The sequence below is a fragment of the Moschus berezovskii genome, chromosome Y (genome assembly GCF_049115385.1).
Source record: "Moschus berezovskii isolate FMDL1 chromosome Y, NW_MosBer_1.0, whole genome shotgun sequence".
Taxonomy (NCBI): domain Eukaryota; kingdom Metazoa; phylum Chordata; class Mammalia; order Artiodactyla; family Moschidae; genus Moschus; species Moschus berezovskii.
The window spans coordinates 41,401,921-41,419,501 of NC_142489.1; the positions used below are offsets into that span (position 1 = coordinate 41,401,921).

A 17,581-nucleotide genomic window follows, 5' to 3' on the forward strand; every position below is an offset into this window, starting at 1 on the left:
GGTTGGATGGGTGACTTGTCAACGTTCCCTGGTTAGGGAAGCTTGTATCGGTGTTCTGGTGGGTGGAGCTGGATTTCTTCTCTCTGGAGTGAAATGAAGTGTCCAGTAATGAGTTTGAGATGTTAGTGGTTTAGGGTGGCTTTGGGCAGCCTGTATGTTGAAGCTCAGGGCTATTCTCCTGTGTTGCTGGAGAATTTGCGTGGTATGTCTTTCACTGAAACTTGTTGACCCTTGGGTGGTGCCTGGTTTCAGTGTATGCATGGAGGCATTTGATGAGCACCTATCATATAATGTTCCATGAAACAGGAGATCTCTAGTGTTCTCAGGATTTGGACTTAAGCCTCTGCCTCTGGTTTTCAGTCTAATTCTCGCAGTAGGCTCAAGACTTCTCCCTCTGTTACTTCCAAGGCAGTTCCTTCTGTTGTAAAAACTCTTCTGTTTGCTGGTCTCTTCAGGGTCTAATTCCATCCTGACACCAGAGGGCAGTGGTGGACACTTGTTTTTTTGTTTGTTTTCTTTTTCTTCCTGCTCACCTGTTCAGTCGTGCTGTGGGAAGGGAGGAACACTACTAACAAATATCACTGGTGTCTGTGGGGAGTGCTCGCAGTGTCTCGACTACTCCTGGAATGCTCCCGCTAGCGGCGTTTGTGCTTTTCCTGTTTATGCTGCTCAGGCTCTGGGTTGCTCTGCCAGGAGCTGTCTGTGGCTGGCACTGGATTGCATGCCCTTCCCAGGTCTGAGCGGCTCAGGTTCAGGTCCTCGGGTACTCCACAAAGGTGCAGACTTGGCTGGGCCTGCGTTTTGTGCCTTCCCCAGTCCGAGTAGCTCAGATGACCAGGTGTTTGGAGAGCGCGGTCTCTGCCACTTATTGCCTCCCCGGTCCCTGCCACTCCGTTTTATGTGTGTACAACTGGCACACCTTCTCAGGCAGGTATTTACCGACCCGAACCTAAGAAGTCTCTGTTAGCAATGAAGCCTGCCTGCTGCTTGGTATGGGAAACCTCTCTGGGTTCATGCTGCCCCTTCCGGCGCTGGCCGTCCTCCCCTGCCTGTCCTGGCGGGGGCTGGGGGATGGGCTGCCCACAGCCGGCTCACTCTGCTCAGTCCATTGTTCTGTGACCGGGGCTGGTGGAGCCTTAGGTTGGGGCTTTTTGATGCACAGTCTGCTTAGCTGCCTCCCATTAGCACCCTCAGCTTTCCCTCGGGGCGTTCATGCCCGGTCCTCTCTCTCAGCACTGCCGCCGCGCCTCGTTGTCCAGCCCGCGCCTGCTACTGGGGGGTGTGGGCGTCTGCACTGCTTCTCCACTGAGAGTTTCCTCTGGGCACTTAGTCTGTGGGTTTTAATTATTTATGTCTTTTATCTCCCAGATATGTGGCCCTCTGAAGTTCCACGTCTGTCCACAGACTCATCCATGTTTCCAGGTGTTTGGAAACTTTTTTTTTTAAAGCCTCCCCTCCTGGGATGGAGCTCCGTCCCTCCCTCTTTTGCCTCTCTTTTTATCTTTTATACTATTTCCTACCTCCTTTGGAAGACTATGGGCTGCTTTTCTGGGTGCCTGATGTCCTCTGCCATTATTCAGAAGTTGTTTTGTGGGATTTACTCAGCGTTATACTGCAAGGAGATCCAACCAGTCCATTCTAAAGGAGATCAATCCTGGATGTTCATTGGAGGGACTGATACTAAAGCTGAAACTCCAATACTTTGGCCACCTCATGAGACGAGTTGACTCACTGGAAAAGACTCTGATGCTGGGAAAGGTTGGGGGCGGGAGGAGAAGGGGACGACGGAGAATGAGATGGCTGGATGGCATCACCGACTCTGTGGACATGAGTTTGAGTGTACTCCGGGAGTTGGTGATGGACAGGGAGGCCTGGCGTGCTGTGATTCATGGGGTCGCGGAGAGTCGGACACGACTGAGCGACTGAACTGAACTGAACTGAACTGAACTCAGCGTTCAAATGTTCTTTTGCTGATTTTGTGGGGGATAAAATGTTCATTCCATCCTATTCCTCCGCCATCTTCCTGTGCTCTGATGTGTGGGGCTTTTTCTTGGTGGAATTAGTGGTTCTCAGCTGCATCAATTGCTCCCCTGGAGACTTTGGAGGTGTCTGGTGGCATTTGGGTTGTTACTGATTTTGGGGTGTGGGTGGGGAGTTGCTGGCACCTGGTGTGGAAACCGGGGCTACTGCAGGAAGTCTTAGGGTGCTTGGGAACTCCTCCCACAGCAGAGTGACTCCCCACATCACAGGTGCTGAGGCTGAGCAACTTGTTTCAGCCTTGGCTTCAACCTTTGCACTCCCACCCAGGCTATCTGGTGACGAAGGCCCAGACTTCCATTCAGCAGGTCTCCTGGGTCCCAGTAACCCTCTGCTGGTTCCCTGAGGTGTCTAGCTTTCTGCACTTGCAATTGCCCTGAACTGTAAGGCAGGGTGCTGGCTGGCTGAGTGTCAGCCTGCGCCCCCCGGCGCCACCCCTAAATGTGTTCTCAGGCTTCAATTGCCAACTGCTCCACTGTGTAGGGGTCTTGTCTGTGACACCCATAGATGGCCATGGCCTGGGCTTGGTTGCTAATGATGTTTACACACTCATCTATTGGCTAGAATTTGTCTGAATAAACCCTCTGGACTGTGTGCAAATAAAACTTTATTTATAAACAAGTGGACAATGGACCGGATTTGGGCCACAGGCCACAAGCCATCCTGTGCTCTTAAGGGCATTTGTGTTGCCTTTCAAGATAACAGGCGCTTTTCTCTCTCCTTTCACGTGTGCCTGTTAGGTCTGCGAAAGTAAACATATGCACACAAAAAAATACTATAGACATGAGAAGAGCATTCTAATGGACCAGCAGTGGATGTATGGGGTTGTAGCACTTTTCAGACACAATTCTGTCATCTCCGAAACAGCACCAACCTGACCTTAGGGAGAGTACTTTGAGTCCAAGTCATCCCTGGCCGCAGGAGTTTCTCTCTCTCTCTCTTTTTTAAATCATAACCTTCACCAAGAAGTTTAAAATGGAAGACACACACACAAGTCCTATCCAAAGGGGTGGGGGAGAAAGGAATGGTTTCCACCTGGACTGTCCAGCCTCAGGGGAGCACAGAGCCACCAGCTTGACATGGTGCCCAGATCGGTTTCCACCCAAAACAGGCTCCGATGGTTGAGAGGAATGAAAAAACAGGAAAGGCTGTGCCAAAACAAGAAAAGAGAAAAAAAAAAAATGCTGTGATAAACCAAAAGGGGAAGAAAAACTTCACCCATCAATGGGTTTTTTGTTTCTGTTTTTCCCTAAAAATTTGGACACTACAGTTAAACTCTCACAAGGACGATCAAAAGACCAATTTGTATGGATGAAATGGGTACGTTTGTAATCCCAACAGTTTCTATTTTCTAGAACCCTGTCCCCATGGTTTTTCTATGGGCTAGAATCCTGTCGTCTTGGTTGGTGGGGTGGGGGAGGCGAGGTGGGCCTTGGCTCCAAGGTGGACACTGTTACTGGTGTCTTGCTTCTTTGCGGTTGTTTCACCCACCGAAGAGACAGCCCCTCTCTCTCAGATAACGTGACAGTCTCTGATGACAGCCTTCTCACCAGAATCTTCCCCTTCACCCTTCTCCCTCCCCTCCCCCCACCCCATTTCACTCCCCTATCCCCCTCCCTATAGTCGCCTCCCATCTTCCAACCTCAAGGGCACTTTTGGAGCATAATAAATGCTTTATGTAAGAAGGCAGGGCAAGGGGGACTTTATACAGAAGGGAGAAGAAGAAAAAAAAGTGACTTAGAAAAAGCCTGGAGTATTTTTGGATAAGACAAAAAGATACTTTTTTATGTTAAAACAATTTTAAAATTGTAAAAGGACCATTTAGACATGAGAGCTTTGTGTGGTTCATATTTAACAACAACAACAAAAGGAAATCTTTAGTAAGAGACAGATAGAGTGGTCCCTTCACTTTGAGCTTGGTGGAAGACAGAGAGGGGACTCCCGGTGGGCAGCTATGGGGTCAGTTTCAGGGCTGGTCTGTGTGGCAGGAGAGGAAGACCCCAGCCCCTTTTCTTCTCCAGGAAGACCTGGGCGTTTTTCGTTTTGTTTTGTATTTTTTTCCAGTGCATCGGACTGGAACAGCGGCCAATGGGGTGCCCTCAAACCGAAGAAGTGTTCCCAGAACCAGCATCACTGAAAGTGGGCCGTTGGAACCGCCCCACTCCACAGCACCAATGCTGCCTCATTCAAGATTCGAGGCCATCTGCGTGGGGACTCCCCCCTCCAAACCAGGAGCTTCTTGGCCAAGTCCCTCTAGGGCTGACACACCGGAGCGGTCTTTGGGACCTCACTGGGTCTCACAGCAACAGAAGCAATCAGGGAGAGGTTTTCAGTCCTGAGGGTGAATTAACAGAGGTAGGGTGTGTCTGTTCACAGCCCATCTTCACAGTTTGCTTCCTCTGGCAGCAGGTTAGGATAAAGAAATCGTCCCTTTTTTTTAAAACAACAAATCTATTTACTGGTAAAAAATTTTTTTAAACATGGCTTTGTGTGTCCTTAGGGGAGTTTTCCTTTCCCTTGGACAAGGTGACATTTATACTTTTAATGTTGTCATGACCCCATGCTGACCCAGCTTGTATATTAGAAGCAGGGCGTCTGCACTTATCCATCTTCCTGCAGAGCCCCTAGCTGGGTGTGGGGTTGGTGGTGGGTAGGTTGCAGCCCTTTTGTGTTCCAGCAACCGAACTGGATGGTATTCGGAGGGTGGTGGCATCTGTCCATGGACCTAAAAGCCAATGGTAGAGCATGGCTAGGCATTTGTGCAGAAGTTGGATTGTCCCGGGAGCAGCCCCAAAGCCAGAGTGAATTCATCTCTCTCAGCTCATTAACAAATCTCCGTGGATCTGAGAGTTTTTCAAACCCTCCTGACTGCAGAAGACCAAAACGCACTCTCTTCACAGTTCGGGTGTGTTCTTCAGGCTCTGCTATATCTAAACGCTTAAACTTTCAGAAGGTCAGTGTTGTATTGGAGTCTCCACTCCCACCTTTGAAGATAGGAGATGCCTTTGGGGGTCCATGTATAATCACTGCTCCCCCCACCCCCCAAAATGATTAATTTTGAGATGCAGTTTGCAGATGTCTAGTTGAACATCCTCTGGACCCCTCCCCGAATGAAAACATGTCACTGTTCACACAGCATCAGCTGTCCAGGGTCCGGACGCCATTTTTGTTTGATGAGTCAGATGCTGCTGGAGGGTGGTGAAGGTGGGATTCGGTATAAAAGGCTCATGAGAGGATCGTAATGGGTTGGTCGGTAAGCAGTATCTCCCAAGTGTTGACGGGGAATTCCTGGTAAACCTGAACCAGGCCGCAAGTTGCCGGGTTGGAGCCAGGGGAACTGTAAGGCCAAGGACAAGTACTGGATACCAGGCGTGGCGATGACCTGACGCTGCTGAGGAAGGCAGAACTGCCCGTGTATCATCGGGAAGAGGCTCCCAGGATGAGGACTATGAGGAGGAGGCAGCTGACTCCCCTGGAAATCATGCCTGCCCTGAGTCACACCCTCTGCACGCCCTGCCAGCGCTCGGTGGGCACATTGCTTTGTCCGTGCAAGCTGCTCCTAGAAGTCGTATAGAGCGCTTGGTGCTGAAAACAGATAGTAACGCACAGATCCATCCCCGGAATCTTCCACCGTGCCAGGAAGCTCATCACACACGCACACACGCACGCCCGGGGAAGCGCGACTGATCCCACTTGATGGTGCAATGTTCACTTTGTCTTTCTGAAAAGAGATCTCAGATCCAAGCGAAGTGCACTTTGTCGGGAATAAGGGTCTACTTTGTTCCGTGTTTTTGTTTTTTTTTTTCTTCTGCTTCTTGTTTTTTTAACCTTTCAGCCCACTTTTTTTTTTTTCCCCCGATCATGTTTCCCATCCAATGAAGAATATTTCCTCCCGCCACTCCCTGAGGTTTGTGAATTTCTGGCTTCTATGGTTTTTATTATTTGTATCAGACGTACAACCAGATGTCCTGTTCGCATCTTCCAGCTTCAGTTCCATCCACACCACCACCACCCCACCCCGTTCCATGCTCTCCACCAGTTCCCCCACTGCAAACCTCACCCTCACACGCTCCCGGAAAGAATCACTCTGTGTGTGTGTGTGTTTTGGCTCATTTGTTCCAAGAGAGAATCAACAGACCATATTCGGTTGTCTTGAATAGATTGCTCTGATAGAGAACTTTCTGCGTGTGTTTTCTTGTTCGTCTGGGGCGGCATCTCTGGGGGTCCCACACTAACTCCACTGCCTCAAGTCCCCAAGCTCTTGTGTTTTATTTAGTCCAGGAGAAATGAGAAGGAGACTGTCCTGCATTTACAACCGGTAAACGAAGTGAAGAGACCTGGAGGGTGCAGATGCTTTGTGATTTAATAGGCGAGCATGCTTCTTTTTCCAGTTTCCTTCTTGTTACTTTCTTTCAGGCTGGCAGTTTTAGAAAAGTCAAAAAGAAGATGGATGTTCTCCTGTCTGCAGTCTTGTGTCGCTGGAAGTTTTGAGTTCCAGGATGAATAACAGAGTTAGAAGAACCTAAAGTCTTAGGGATGCCAGTGACCTGGTACCGGGAGACAGCACATGAGATCCCACCCATGACAAGGTCATGAGGAGAAGACCTGACAAGCAAGGCGGATCAGGACTTCAGGGATTTCAAAAAGCTGCCCCAGCGCTCACCTTAAAGATGATATCTGTCTTTCTGATGCTTATCTTTCTGACTGCTCCTTAATTTCTGTGATACAGGCAGAAGCCCTTCCCTAATCTCTTTCCAAATAGAATCAACTTGTTTATGCCCTTGGCACTAATGCACATGACTGCTCACAACACCTTAATCATAAATAGCATAAAGAACTTGATCACACAGAAAACCCTAATAGATAGAGCCCTTTGGAGGGGTGAAGAAGTCCTATCAGAAAATGTAAAAATTTTATTCTAGAAGTTGTTACTGAATCAACGTTTGCTAGCTGTGTTCTTGCTCTTGATGTAGAAATTATTGTTAATATAGTTCACTTCGGGCTTCCCTGGTGGCTCAGAGGTTAAAGCGTCTGCCTCCAATGCTGGAGACCCGGGTTCAATCCCTGGGTCGGGAAGATCCCCTGGAGAAGGAAACGGTAACCCACTCCAGTATTCTTGCCTGGAGAATCCCATGGGCGGAGAAGCCTGATAGGCTGCAGTCCACGGGGTCGCATAGAGTCGGACACGACTGAGCGATGGAACGAACGAACGAATGAATAGTTCACTTCAGTTCAGTCGCTCAGTCGTGACTGACTCTTTGCAACCCCATGAATCACAGAACGCCTGGCCTCCCTGTCCATCACCAACTCCCGGAGTTCACTCAAACTCATGTCCATTGAGTCAGTGGTGCCATCCAGCCATCTCATTCTGTGTAGTCCCCTTCTCCTCCATCCTTAATCCTTCCCAGCATCAGAGTATTTTCCAGTGAGTCAACTCGTCGCATGAGGTGGCCAAAGTATTGCAGTTTCAGCTTTAGCATCAGTCCTTCCAATGAACACCCAGGGTCAATCTCCTTTAGAATGGACTGGTTGGATCTCCTTACAGTCCAAGGGACTCTCAAGAGTCTTCTCCAGCACCACAGTTCAAAAGCATCAATTCTTTGGCGATCAGCTTTCTTCACAGTCCAACTGTCATATCCATTCTTGACTACTGGAAAAACTATAGCCTTGACTAGACAGACCTTAGTTGGCAAAGTAATGTCTCTGCTTTTTAATATACTATCTAGGTTGGTCATAACTTTCCTTCCAAGGAGTAAAAGTCTTTTAATTTCATGGCTGCAATCAGCATCTACAGTGATTTTGGAGCCCCAAAAAATAAAGTCTGACACTTTTTCCACTGTTCCCCATTGATTTCCCATGAAGTGATGGGACCAGAGACCATGATCTTCGTTTTCTGAATGTTGAGTTTCAATCCAAACTTTTCACTCTCCTCTTTCACTTTGCTCAAGAGACTTTTTAGTTTCTCTTCACTTTCTGCCATATGAGTTTAGCCCTAGTGTAGAAACAATAAGACAATAGTTAATATTTAACCAGGAGTGCTAGGCAGAGGCTGCCTCACAGGAGCCACAGAGTCTGTTTGTAGTAACTAAAAAGAATTGACAACTGTGTTAAATTTCTAATATGCTGCAACCTGCTGAACCTTTACCCTATAAGATTATAACTTTTCTGTTTAGCTCAAGGCAAGTGGAAAAATAAGAATACCTTACAAAAAACAGATTTGCCTTCACCTAGCTTGTAAGAAAAGGTCATAAGATGTTAACAGGCCCCAAGGCCAGAAGATAATGTATTAATATCTACTATAGAAAAGACTCTCATAAACAGAGAAGCATGAGGAAAATACTGGTTTTGTAAAGGGCAAACTGCTGTAATATTAACCTGACTTTGTTCACTCCCCTTTAGAATTTTACTAGTATAGGTTATATAAACACTGATGCAAAATAAATAAATAAATAAAAGTCTTGATTCTGCTCTCAATCAAGACATGACTCACTTTTTCTCTTTCTTTTTTGTCGATGCCGCTCAACCTAAGGGTATCCCTGGACTCAGCCGAGGCTGGACCTCAGTAACCTGGTGCTGCACACGATGCAGGCAGACATGTGCAGACTGTGACCAGTTCCCTTTATGCCGCTCTAATTTCTGCTTCATCGACTATGCCAAAGCCTTTGACTGTGTGGATCACAATAAACTGTGGAAAATTCTGAAAGAGATGGGAATACCACACCACCTGACCTGCCTCTTGAGAAACCTGTATGCAGGTCAGGAAGCAACAGTTAGAACTGGACATGGAACAACAGACTGGTTCCAAAAAAGAAAAGGAGAACATCAAGGTTGTATATTGTCACCTTGCTTATTTAACTTATATGCAGAGTACATCATATAAGGAGGAACGCTGGGCTGGAAGAAGCACATGCCGGAATCTAGATTGCTGGGAGAAATAATAATAACCAGAGATATACAGATGACACCACCCTGATGGCAGAAAGTGAAGCCGAACTAAAAAGCCTCTCGATGAAAATGAAAGAGGATAGTGAAAAGGTTGGGTTGAAACTCAACATTCAGAAAACAAAGATCATGGCATCTGGTCCCATCATTTCATGGGAAATAGATGGGGAAACAGTGGAAACAGTGTCAGACTTTATTTTTGGGGGGGCTCCAAAATCACTGTGTATGCTGACTGCAGCTATGAAATTAAAAGAGGCTTACTCCTTGGAAGGGAATTTATGACCAACATAGATAGTATAATAAAAAGCAGAGACATTATTTTGCCAACCAAGGTCCGTCCAGTCAAGGCTATGGTTTTTCCAGTGGTCATGTATGGATGTGAGAGTTGGACTGTGAAGAAAGCTGATCATCGAAGAATTGATGCTTTTGAACTGTGGTGCTGGAGAAGGTTCTTGAGAGACCCTTGGACTGCAAGGAGATCCAACTAGTCCATTCTAAAGGAGATCGACCCTGGATGTTCTTTAGAAGGACTGATGCTAAAGCTGAAACTGCAATACTTTGGCCACCTCATGCGACGAGTTGACTCACTGGAAAATACTCTGATGCTGGGAAAAATTGAGGGCAGGACGAGAAGGGGACGACAGAGAATGAGATGGCTGGATGGCATCACCGACTCGATGGACATGAGTTTGAGTGAACTCCGGAAGTTGGTGATGGACAGGGAGGCCTGGCGTTCTGTGATTCATGGGGTTGCAAAGAGTCAGTCACTACTGAGTGACTGAACTGAACTGAACTGAATCAGTAAACAGAAGTGACATGGTCACTTTGAAGCGATGTCCCCCTGGTGATAGGCAGCTGAGAACTGACACAGAGACGGCCAGATGGGCTGTATTTGGCCATGCTTGTGAGTCACCCCAAAGAGCCACATGTTCTCTGGCCATAAGCTGACCCTGCGTGGGAGTGGCGCCAGACCTGGACTGTTTCCAGATTCTGCCCCAGTGTTGCCTGGCGTGCAGCCCTGCCTGTTTTTTGTTTTTTGTTTTCCTCTCTCTCTCTGGTTTTTGTAAGCCTTGCCAAGCTGACGGAGGGTGCTCTCACACGGTGGATCTAGGGTGAATCTCTGAGCATTCCCAAGCCTTGCTGCTGAAGGATCTGGTTGACCTCTGTTTGAACCCAACAGGGTGAATGTTGCATTGTGGGACTTCACCACCAGTAAACAAGTGTGCTGGAACTCCGGCTTCTGTAGTTACAGCAGCACGCTGGTAGCTCTGGCACAGCTCCAAGGAGGTCTCTTTGCGCTATGACATAAACTGGGTTGAGACCAGATTGCCCAGGCTTTTACCTAACTTTCATCTCTCACTTTCATGGAACCCTCTGCTAGAGTGATTCTAAAAATATTTGTCCATTGAGAACTCCCCCGCCCCCATCACCTGCCTTCCCCAGGTTATTTTAAAAATATGAGTTTACACTCACAGAGCAGAGAACATTTTTGGTTTTTCTTTAGGGGCCCACATCTGGGTGATGTTCCTAAAAGTTCTTCGAGGTGTTCTTCATACTCACAGCGAGGTTTCTGTGCACCTGTGGGCACTGGTGTTGGTCACTGTCAGTGGTGGGAGTCTGGAAATCACTAGTTTACACCCATGAGAAGGCGTATGTAAAAGCAAGGGATTATTGGAAAGATGGGAGGGATTGTGGGAAATCCTGATTCTTTACAAAGATGCTCCTTGTATTTTGAACTCATGTTTTCATTAGAAATTATACACAGATACCCTCACTGTGAACTGTTGCCATGGTAGTGAAAGTGAAGTTGCTCAGTGGTGTCTGACTCTTTGTGACCCTGTGGACTTTAGCCCCACCAGGCTCCTCCATCCATGGAATTTTCCAGTCACTAGGTTAGTAAGTGTTCTGTCTCTGCTCAGAAACCTTAACTGCCCTTTTGCTGGCCCCAAGATAAAAATGCAGAATCTGTAAACACCCCTTGATGTATCTCATCCCCACATGCCTCTCTCCAGCTTCCCACCACCAAATAATACTCAATTCAGCTTTTATTTATTTCTAAGTCTTTCTTTATTTATAAGTTCCCCATGTGATTCTTCTCAGAGACACTCACACCCCAGGCCCTGCCTCAGCTAAAATGGTGTTGACCAGGTTGCAAGTGCTTAGGGAATCTTTGTTTGAATTCAGTTGACTTTTCTGTTAAGTGGTGAGTAAGTGCCAGACACCGCATTAGACAATTACGCAGGCTTGGTGAAAGTCTGTCGGCCTGGAAGTGAATCCTAAAGTAGCAGATACAGGCTTAAAGATATGATAAACAGTTCAAGTTTCCTAACAATGCAGACGGGGAGAGGTCTAAGCGTACTTACCACTTGGAGTTTGTATCTCTGGGCTTTTCTCTGACATGTAACAGTATTTTCTGTCTTATGAAATCAAAGTGGCTGGAAAGAAGAACTGAAACATGCCCAAGATTAAGGCAGTCTTATCTCATTTCCGAGATAACCACTTTCTTCAAAAAGACCACTGGTTCCTGAGGGTTCTGGCCTCAATGCACAGCCTGTGGTATAGACGCAGGGGTCTCATCAGTTCAGTTAGTTCAGTCGCTCAGTCGTGTCTTACTCTTTGTGACCCCATGAATCACAGCATGCCAGGCCTCTCTGTCCATCACGAACTCCCGGAGTTCACCCAGACGCATGTCCATCGAGCTGGTAATTCCATCCAGCCATCTCATTCTCTGTCGTCCCCTTCTCCTCCCGCACCCAATCCCACCCAGCATCAGAGTCTTTTCCAGTGAGTCAACTCGTCGCATGAGGTGGCCAAAGTATTGCAGTTTCAGTATTAACATCAGTCCTTCCAGGGAACACCCAGGATTGATCTCTAGAATGGACTAGTTGGATCTTCTTGCAGTCCAAGGGACTCTCAAGAGTCTTCTCCAGCACCACAGTTCAAAAGCATCAATTCTTCGATGATCAGCTTTCTTCACAGTCCAACTCTCACATCCATACATGACCACTGGAAAAACCATAGCCTTGACTGGACGGATCTTGGTTGGCAAAGTAATGTCTCTGCTTTTTAATATACTATCTAGGAGGTCATAACTTCCCTTCCAAGGAGTAAGCCTCTTTTAATTTCATGGCTGCAGTCAGCGTCCGCAGATATTTTGGAGCCCAAAAAATTAAAGTCTGACACTGTTTCCACTGTTCCCCATCTATTTCCCATGAAGTGATGGGACCAGATGCCATGATCTTTGTTTTCTGAATATTGAGCTTCAAGGCAACTTTTTCACTTTCCTCTTTCACTTTCATCAAGAGGCCTTTGAGTTCCTCTTCACTTTCTTCCATAAAGGTGGTGTCATCTGCATATCTGAGGTTATTGATATTTCTCCCAGCAATCTTGATTCCAAATTCTGCTTCTTCCAGTCCAGCGTTCCTCATGATGTACACTGCATATAAGTTAAACAAGCAGGGTGACCATATACAACCTTGACGTACTCCTTTTCCTTTTTGGAACCAGTCTGTTGTTCCATGTCCAGTTCTAACTGTTGCTTCCTGACCTGCATACAGGTTTCTCAAGAGGCAGGTCAGGTGGTGTGGTATTCCCATCTCTTTCAGAATGTTCCACAGTTTATTGTGATCCACACAGTCTTGTGGGAGTCATTCTTTTTGTTGACTTGTACCAAGAATTGGGGGCAGGAGGAGAAGGGGACGACAGAGAATGAGATGGCTGGATGGCATCACCGACTTGAGGGATATGAGTTTGAGTGAACTCCAGAAGTTAGTGATGGACAGGGAGGCCTGGCGTGCTGTGATTCAAGGGGTCGCAAAGAGTCAGACACGACTGAGTGAACTGAACCGAACCCCCATCTTTAACTGCGGTGTTAGACAAGACCCTTGAGAGTCCCTCGGACTGCAAGGAGATCCAACCTGTCCATCCTAAAGGAAATCAGTCCTGAATATTCATTGGAAGGACTGAGGCTGAAGCTGAAACTTCAATCCTTTGGCAATCTGATGGGAAGAGCTGACTCACTGGAAAGACCCTCACACTGGGAAAGACTGAAGGCGGGAGGAGAAGGGGACAACAGAGGATGAGATGGTTGGATGACATCACCAACTCGATGTACATGAGTTTGTGTAAACTCCAGGAGTTCGTGATGGACAGGGAGCCTTGACGTGCTGCAGTCCATGGGGTTGCAGATTTGGACACCACTGAGCGACTGACCTGAATCCACCTCTTTAGCTCAGATTGCTCTGCCTTGATAATGGCTAATAAATACATGAAAAGATGCTTAGCATCACTCATTATCAGAGAAATGCAAATCAAAACCACAATGAAATACCATTTCACGCCAGTCAGAATGGCTGCTATCCAAAAGTCTACAACCAATCAATGCTGGAGAGGGTGTGGAGAATGCAAACCAGTACAACCACTATGGAAAACAGTGTGGAGATTCCCTAAAAAACTAGAAATAGAACTGCCATATGATCCAGCAATCGCACTTCTGGGCATACACACTGAGGAATCCAGAATTGAAAGAGACACATGTACTCCAATGTTCATTGCAGCACTGTTTATAATAGCCAGGACATGGAAGCAACCTAGATGTCCATCTGTAGACGAACGGATAAGAAAGCTGTGGTACATATACACAGTGGAGTATTACTCAGTAATTAAAAAGAATACATTTGAATCAGTTCTAATGAGGTTGATGAAACTGGAGCCTATTATACAGAGTGAAGTAAGCCAGACAGAAAAACACCAATACAGTATACTAATGCATATATATGGAATTTAGAAAGATGATAACAAGAACCCTGTATATGAGAGAGGAAAAAAGACACAGATGTATCGAACAGTCTTTTGGATTCTGTGGGAGAAGGTGAGAGTGGGATGATTTGGGAGAATGGCATTGCAACATATATATTATCATATGTGAAATGAATTGCCAGTCCAGGTTCAACACATGATACAGGATGCTCAGGGCTGGTTCACTGGGATGAACCATAGGGATGGGATGGGGAGGAAAGTGGGAGGGGGGGTTCAAGATAGGGAACATATGTATACCTGGACAGATTCATGTCAATGTATGGAAAAACCAATAAAATAATGTAAAGTAATTAGTCTCCAATTAAACAAATTTTAAATAAAAACACCATTTTTTTTTTTTGGCCATACCACGTGGCATGTGGGAAGCTTAGTTCCCAATTAAGGATTGAACCCTTGCCCCCTGCAGGGGCAATGCTGAATTTTAACTCCTGGCCCACCAGAGACGTCCCCTTGGGCCATTTAATTCTATTCCTCCCCAACATTTGTTTCATCTTCCCACTCAATTTATGAATATGCTATTGGGCTTTCCAGTTGGCCCTAGTGGTAAAGAACCCACCTGACAATGCAGGTAGACATAAGAGATGCGGATTCAATCCTTATGTATGGGAGATCCCCCAGAGGAGGGCACTGCAACCCACTTCAATATTCTGGCCTGGAGAATCCCATGGACAGAGGAGCCTGGAGGGCTACAGTCTGTAGAGTAGCACAGAGTCAGACACGGCTGAATTGATTCAGCACATCACAGTATTTCTTAGGCATTCTTACTAGATTTAGCGTTTATTGAATCCCCTCTTTTTCCCAGCACTATGGAAGCACATAACGCAGAGTCTATGTAATCCTATGAGAATCACTGTCACTATTACCCTATTAGAGGTCAAGAAATACTGAAGGAGATTTGCAAGAAGGGCTAGTCCTCAGCCCATGTGGAAGAGGCCCGGTTGAAGAGTCCTGTACCCAGATGCCATGAGCCCTTCCTGGAGGTTACTGTCACAGCCCTTGCATTACTTATACTTAGTTTGTAAGTCACCTTGCCTCTAATAAGCTTGACAAATGTTGCTTCAATTTAAGAAAGTGCTTACTCATTATAAAGTCTCAGTTTCAAAAAGGTGTTAAGAAAATCTCAACCCTTTCTCTCTCCCCAGCTCTTTTGAAATATATCTGACATAGTACCCTAAATTGTATGTTACTAAGAATTCCTTAAATTTTTAAGCCTCGTATCTAAAAGTTCTTTAAATCTTACAATTAGTTTTTCTTAGAGCTTTAATGTGATGCTCAAAATTCTCCAAGCTCAGTATATGAAGCGAGAAATTCCAGATATTCATGCTGGATTTAAAGACAGAGGAACCACAGATCAAAATGCCAATATCTGTTGGATCATAGAAAAGGCAAGACAATTCCAGAACATCTACTTCTGCTTCAGTGACTATTCTAACTTTTGTGTGAATCACAACAAACTCTGGAAAATTCTAAAAGAGATGGGAATGCCAGACCACTGACCTGCCTACTGAGAAATCTGTGTGCAGGTCAAGAAGAAACAGTTAGAATCAGACATGGAACAATGGACTGGTTCCAAATTGGGAAAGGAGTATATCAGGGCTGTATATTATCACCTTGCTTGTTTAACTTCATGCAAAATACATACATCATGCAAAATGATGGACTGAATGAAGCACAAGTTGGAATCAAGCTTGCCAGGAGAAATATCAATAACCTCAGATATGCAGATGACACCACCCTCACGGCAGAAAGCGAAGAACTAAAGAACCTCTTCTGAAAGTGAGGGAGGCGAGTAAAAAGGCTGGAGAGTTACCGGGGCATCCAAATTAGATGAACAGGAGTTTAAAAAGGGGGCCAATTTGAGGACCACAGTACAAGAGTCTTGAAATGAAGAGGGCAGAGCAGAAACGCCAACGATGGGTGACCTGCATTTCATTGTAAATACCCCTGGATGAAGTGGACAAACCAAAATTCAACGTGAAAATCTCCAGAGGTCTGGCTGCCTACTCTTCGTTGTCTTACAGCAAATGTCAGCACCAGGTGAGAAGTCACCGTTTACCTCAAGACTCAGAATATCATGCATCTCAAGGCAGAGTTATTGATCATTAACACAAGGCTACAGTGCTCAGTCCCCGGGTGGGGAAGATCCCCTGGAGAAGGGCATGGCAACCCACTCCAGTATTCTCACCTGGAGAATCCCCACGGACAGAGGAGCCTGGTGGGGGTGACAGTTCCTGGCGTTGCAGAGAGTTCAGCAGGACTGAAGCCACGTGACATGCAGGCAGATGAAAGGCACCACACTCACATTACAAGGAGAGGTGAGTGACGAGCTGCAAGATTAAGGTGGTCCCTTTCCACTCATGCCCTGAAGCTGGTTCCAGAAATCAGGGTAGAGAGCCTCCTGGTCATTTACAAAGGAGTTCTTGAGGAGCCTGGGGCCCCCAACCTAGGCCTGCCTCTACCCAGAGGCTCTTACCTTCAGACAGCATGTTCAAGGACTCATCAGATGTATGCATGCCACCTGGCAACTCCTTCTTGGGAGCGGAGCCTTCCCCAGGCTCCTGGGAGAACCTGGGGGGTGGGTGAACCCCATGGCGGCTGAGGTGGTCATTGAGTCCCACTGGATCTCCTTGCTGGGACCTGAAAGGGTCAAGAGACCTCAAGCACATACGGAGTGGCCCTCACCACAAGGATGTGCATCCTCAACTTCCATAAAGGTCGTCACCACTAGTGGGCCACAAGCTCTCAACTGGGCACAGAGAGGTCCCCACTCGCAGACCCATGAGCCGTGTGTCTTCAACTGCACATAAAGTGGTTGCCCCCAAAAAGATGTGCACCGTCAACCGCTCATGCAGTGGTTCTCACCCGCAAGCCGTACATCTTCAACCTCATATGGAGCAGTCCCCACTAGTGTGCAGCACACCCTCAATTATGCATGTAGTGGTCCTCACCACGAGGCTGTGTGCCCTCAACTCCCATGAAGGGCCCACTCGTGGGCCACGAGCTCTCAACTAGGAACAGAGAGGCCCCCACACATAGACCCATGAGCCATATGTCTTCAACAGCTGACGCAGTGCTTCCCACCTGCGGTCCATGCATCCTCAGCTGCGCACGGAGTGGTCCCCACTCGTGTGCAGCGTGCCCCCAAGCATACACGGAAGGGACCTCATGGGCTGGACGTCCTCACCCATACACGGAGGGGTCCACACCTGAGGGCCGTGGACCCTCAACCACGCATGGAGGGATCCCCAATTGTAGGCCCTCAACTGGGCATGGAGGGGTCCCCCCCACAGTATGCATGCCCTCAACTGCGCAGCAAGGGCTCCCCACCCATGGGCCATGCGCCCTCAACCACGCACAGAGTTGTAGTCCTCACCACAAGGTTGTGCACCTTCAACTCCCATGAAGGTTGCCCCCACTAGCTGGCCACAGGCTCCCACCTGGTCACAGAGAGTTCCCCACTCGCAGGTCATGGGCCCTCAACTGGTCACGGAGGGGTTCCCACCCACGGACTGGTGCCTTCAACTGTGCATACAGTGGTCCCCACCTGCGGGCCTTGATCCCTCACCCAAACACGAAGAGGACCCCACCCGTGGGCCCTGCACCCTCAACTGCACACACAATTGTCCCCATCAATGTCCATGGGCCCTCAACTGCACACGCAGAGGTCCCCAGCACTGGGCTGTGCACCCTTAACCTCCCACTGAGGGGTCTGCACTCGCGGGTCATGGACCCTTAAAAGCACAGAGAGGTCCCCACTCACTGGCAGGGCACCCTCAACTGGGAA

The 17,581-nt window shown here is 47.4% G+C and overlaps 1 pseudogene; it reads left to right on the plus strand.

Moving 5' to 3' along the window:
• The window catches only part of LOC129557907 (F-box-like/WD repeat-containing protein TBL1Y), a 55,112-nt pseudogene extending 37,896 nt beyond the window's left edge, over nt 1–17,216 (plus strand).
• The last annotated feature ends 365 nt before the right edge of the window (nt 17,217–17,581 follow it).